We start from the raw sequence: 6,074 nt of genomic DNA, 5'->3' as shown, positions 1-6,074 counted from the left end.
TGAATTACACGCGACCTGATTCCTCTATAACCCGTGATATGTAGGCTACCCAAAACCAGGACTCGGTTGCACCCTATCTTTTATTCATTTTCCGTCTGAATAACGGTTTGGTCAAAATTTAGTCACATGACTCACCTTGTCTTTGCCTGAAAACTCTTCATGTTTCCAAGCAAAGAGGGGCATGCTGTGAGCATCTAATTTTTTACCGTGCTTGAATTTTCACCTCTCATATCACTAATACCTCACTTTACCCCTTTTTTCCAACTCCCTCACGTCACTTTACACTAGCACTACTTTACCCCTTTTCCCTAAGCCCCCTCACGTCATTTTACACTAGCACCCACTCACTTTACCCCCTTTTCCCAAATTCCCTCACATGACTTTACACTAGCACACACTCACTTTCACTCTCCCTCACGTCTCCCTCATAAATCCTCCCCACTTCCCCACATCAGATATAGAGTGCATACACTGCACAAAAGGGACGAAAAACGGACAGCAAAAGAGGAGCTAAGAATTTACCACTCCCTCTCAAGGATCTTGTTCCCAAAAAAAAAAATAGAGCACAAAACAATGTAGCTCACTCCCATTCTTCCTTGAAAAAAAAGCATGAAACATCCCAACAATTCAACGACAAAAACACTACCCAAAGACCACCTTTCTTCCATTAAAACCACCTCATCTCCCTCCCTAAACCATGGTCCAAAACGTCCTTAAAATAGTCCCAAGTTCTATCCAAAACACACCAAATTTCAGCAATTAAACAGCCCCAAAACGAGCTTCAAATAACCACCAAACTTCACCAGCCTTTAACCCCATAAAAGCTGGCCACTTCCAGCCACAAAGCCCCGAAAACGAGCTGGAAATCCACCCCAACCCAGTCCTCTTCTCAGTCCAAAAATGACTCTGAAACGCCTCAAAACAGCCCCTTAAACTCCATCGAAACTCAGCCCCCAAAGCTTAGCAAAATCCAGCCAAAAAGTAGCAAAAAAACCAGCTGAAAAATAGCTCGAAAACAACTTCAAAACCAGTCCAAGATCAGTTCCGAAACCATCGTTAAAGTGAGGTAATGTTCGAGTTCGTCGGTTCGAGGTTCCGGCGATGTCGCCTTTACAAATCTCCAGCCGTTATTCATGTATTCTGGAAAAGATTCTGACTATGTGCTTGCTTCATTAATACAAAGGTTTATTTTTATATTATCTCGATATTTTCAGTTTTACTTCGTGATTGAAAGGCATGGTTTGAATTCGTTTAAATGATCTGAGTTTGTCGTTTCTGTCCAATATGAGTATTTGATTGTTGATGAGGAACTATTAGTCAAGCAAAGATATAAATTACTAAGTTATATGAAAAGGTCGAGAGGATTAAAAGGCCAATATTTGGTTATTTTTCTTTAATTGTCATTTTATTTTATTATATGTTAAATGGTTTATGTGGATTCCTTGATTGCTATAATTCGTTCTTTTGGTTAAATCAGCAGTTGTTATTAATCGTTTTTGTTGGTCTCCTTCATTAGAGTTAGAAGAAATAATGGGAGAAGAAGATCACAATTTGTTTAAGCAAAATGGGTCGTATTCATATGTAAAGTGTGGTTTGGGTTTGGGTGGATTTTGGGCCAGAAGAATTCTATTAGCCCACCTTTCCATAATTGATTCACTTTATTTCTTCTATGATATTATCCATATCTCATGACTTTACAGTAATCTCAAAGTAGTCTAGGAAAATAACTCTCAAACATCGTAACTTTCTTTAGGCGTGATTAATAATAAATCATCTTGACTATGGGTACGGTTCCAGTGGCATTGTCACGATATGTAAACCCTAATTCGAGTGTCTGTTTCACGCGACTTGACCATAACTTTAAATAATAATAATAATAAACATGTTGCAAATCGCGGGTGCGTTTCACGTAGGCGATTTGCAATGTGTACCAAACGACAAGTGTACGACATCGTAACTTGTTCAAAATAACTCCATAAATACGAAAAGCGGTTAAATATTTAATTAAAAGCGGTCAAAGGTAAAATGCACAATAGGTTTAAAACATGTAATAAATCAGATAATTAGGCCAAGTATTAATTGTTAAGCGACCGTGCTAAAATCACGGAATCCGGGAGTGCCTCACACCTTCTCCCGCGTTAACAGAATTTCTTACCCGGTCTTCTGTGTTCGCGAACCATAAAAATAGAGTCAATTTCTTCGATTTGGGATTTTAAAATAAATCAGTAACTTGGGACACCATCATAATTTTTTCAAGTGGCGACTCTGATTAAATAAATAATCTCATTTCGAATAATGTTAGTTTAATTGAAAAAACTTTCCTATTCCTCGAAAAAAGGAAGTGTGATAGTGATGACCAATTCTCAATTGACACACATCACACACAATGTGCGTGAGAGAGAGTGTGGCGCTTGTTTTCTTCTTTTGATAATTCATTGAATATTAGTAATATATAAATTCTTTTGCTATATAAAAAGAGAGTGACCCTCTTCTTCTTCTTTTTTCTCTAAGTAAATTAATTTCGTTATTTTGGTGGGGGAAAATGGTTCTGGATATATGTTTAAATTTGTGACTATAGGGTCTTATATATAGGTAGTGTGTGGGTTGTTTGGGGTTAAGGGCATCTTTGACTAATGTTGTGACCAGAGGCGGCCCGATGGTAAGGCAACTCAAGCAAAGCCCAAAATTTTCTAATATTAAATAGCTGTATATATTAGTTTGATTACTTTGTCTTTCTTTACAAGTCCATTATCTCATAAAATATTCCATCAAGTAAGATAGCAAAAGGCAATTGCAACCCTTTTTTGTCAAGCTTTTTCAGCATTGCACCAAAAATATTGAAGCAACAAAAGTAATATCAAGTTATCTATAACTGTTTGTTAAACCAGGTTCAATTGTTCCGTACTTTTTTATTACTTTGCATCTAGAATTTGTTATTTTTTGATATCTTTTGTTTGTAAGTATATGTATCATCTTTTTATTTATTTATTATGAATTTTAATATGTCAACAAGAAAATATGAATCCGCGTATTAAAAATGCCAAAAAAATGGAAGAACTGAAACTTTAATACAATCCCAAAAAGGAGCGCTTGATAAATTTTTAGCGAACAATAAAAATTTTAAATAAAAAATTAGGGAAAATTTTGTGGTAGACGAAAAAATCACTAATATAGTTGAGTTAGACAGACAATGGAATCCAAGAAGAAGAAGAAATTGGTGAGTCACAAATTTTTAAAAAAATCAGGAAATCCTAAAAGAATTGAATAATAATCCTAGAAAGTGGAAACATATATAATCCTAATCAAGAAATCGATTATAAATAAATTATTAATAATTTTATATCTCAAAAACTAGAAAAATAAACTTTAAATAAAATTTTACTAAATGAGTTTTTTAATACCGAAAAACTTAGGGCCCCTCGTTGAAGTTTGGCTTTAGGCCCCAAACATCGTTGGGCCGCCCCTGATTGTGACCAATGAATAATTTTTTTTCTTTTTCTAAATCCTCCATATAAAAAACGATTATTTTCAAAGAAGAGAGAATAAACAGGGTAGAATGTAAAAAGTAAACATGGTAAGTGGAAAATCTCAGCGACTCGAAATATATGATATGATAAAGTTTAAAATTCACTGCAAGGTGTCCAATTTATTTCAACAATCAAGGCGCGTTTGTTTTAGTGAACAGAGCCAGGGACTGCGGCTGTATTTATTTGCGGAATGGATGGGGTGATGGTGTCCGTTTTACCCAGTGGGGCCCATTATCTCTTTTATTCAAACTGTATGTAATTAAATTTTTGTTATTTATTTTTAGTTTTTTATTTAAGCTTGAATTAATTTGAAGTGTAAATTAAGTTTTTTAATATAAAGGGATATTCCCGTTCTTGAAACTACTCGGATATGATTTGGATTACATTTTAAAAAAAAATGAATGCATTTTTTTTTTGCAAAAATAGATGCATATATACTCTTACAAGCAGTGAAAACAAGGTCCAAGATAAATTATTACAAGCGATAATTGGTCTAGTCGATACAGTTCCGTTTATAAGTCTTTGTGAAAAATAAATAAAGCATGCAAAGAAAGAAACTCCAAAAAGATTATCTATAGGTAACTTTTAATAAATATAAAATTTATAATCTAATAAGTAAGGTAGGTAATACCTACTAGAACAGATAAAAGATATCTTATAAACTAATTTTTTTTTTTGTACTTCAATGTATGTAAGTTAAAAGTCTTACCATATTGTGTTTGAAAGTTATGAATGCTTGCATGCATTTGTATGCACGGAGCTCTTTAATATCTTGGACGTGGAAATTTGAATATTGCATGTAAGTGGGACATATTTAAGCTATCATCAATCCCACATTTTGATTCACTCTGTTGTTTGTGGTCCCGTACATACTCATATATATATATATATATATATATATATATATATATATATATATATATATATATATATATATATATATTGTGAATTGTTAGATAAAAATATTAAAGAATGGAAATGGACCACCTTTTCATGATATTAACATTAAATTATTATCGGAAGAATAACCCTTGTTGGTCACTTATATAGGCACGATTCTCTTTTTCTCTTTATATTGGTCTCCAAAATACCTGTTATATGAAGAATCCTTACAGATCATAGGTATATTGGAGACCAATGGAGTTGCATTTACTACTTTACAGCTGATTGGGGCAGCCTACAGATGGTGGCAAGCTTATGAGTTGAGCAGGCTAGTTGGCACAGCGCCACTTACATGGCATGAGTTCTCAGATCTCTTCTTAAAGAAGTTTGTCCCACAGACTCGTAGAGAGGAGTCGCGTAAAGATTTTGAACAGCTACGTCAGGGGATATGACTGTGACTCAGTATGAGATGAGATTCGAGGATTTGGCACGTCATGTTATATGGTTGGTTCCAACCGAGAGAGAGGATCAGGAGATTCATTGATGGCCTCAACTATAGTTTATGTTACAGTGTGGCTCGAGTGGCCAGGTGGTTGAGATTGCCAAGTGCTTGGAGTCAGTTCGTAAGCTTGAGAGCGAGGAGCGGGAGGGCAAGAGGCCCCATGTTTCAGGTGGTTTTAATGGTACCTCATCTGGGGTCAGTCCCATCACAGCAGAGATCGTCCTTACAGGCCCGCTTAGATGGCTTGTCCGGTTCATCGTGGTGCATCAGCTAGTCATGGTTCATACAATACTCATCCGGTTCAATCATCTTTTAGTGCACTTCCAGCTCAGAACTCGTACCGTGCTCCATCAATTCAGGGTTCATCAGTACCGGGCTCTTCTAGTGGTTATTCTAGTTCTCGGGGTCTGATGCAGGCCCCACTGTCATTTCTGGCTAGAGGTAGTAAAACTGTGGAGAGTTGGGGCATGTGAGGAAATATTGTCCCCGTCATTACAAAGGTCCAGTGCAGCAGGGAGGCCAGTCTATGACCCCTACATCCGTTGATACGCCACCCGCTCAGCCAGCTCTAGGTGGAGGTCATACGGGTCGAGGTCGCCCCCGAGGAGGAAGTCAGACTGGTGGTGCTCAGGTTCGATGCTATACTTTTCCCGGTAATGCAATATAAAATTGCAAGGCCTTACACATGAAGTGGTCAATCAATTATATATCGGAATCATTTCAACTAGGGATAGGTGTGAGGATATCTGGTTTCCTGATATTATTTGTTTGTTCTTTTTACTTTTAATCCATTTTTGAAATAGATGGCCATTTCATAAATAGTATTTCTTTTTTAGGAAATAATTTGGTAGAACTCTTGTAAGAAAAGGAAGCTCCAAATCACTCATCAAAATACTCCAAAATAAGTACATAAAACAGTTGGTTAATCTTGCATATACATAGTTCCCATTTCTCGAGCATGATCATTTTCAAGGGATAATTGTTTTTCTGTCCTGGACACAGTTTAATCATCAACTTTTGACGCCACTTAACATCTCGCGGGAAGTTTGGCTTGGATTTTTTATGTGATAGTTGATTCTTTTTTCTTCACGGGCAAATGGTCAAATTTGTTCATGAACTATGTGAAATGATTTGTATATATTCTCCATTAAATTACTTGAGAT

The sequence above is a fragment of the Nicotiana tabacum genome, chromosome 22, assembly GCF_000715075.1.
Source record: "Nicotiana tabacum cultivar K326 chromosome 22, ASM71507v2, whole genome shotgun sequence".
NCBI classification, from domain to species: domain Eukaryota; kingdom Viridiplantae; phylum Streptophyta; class Magnoliopsida; order Solanales; family Solanaceae; genus Nicotiana; species Nicotiana tabacum.
The sequence above is the reverse complement of the archived record's forward strand: the minus strand, read 5'-3'. Positions refer to the sequence as shown.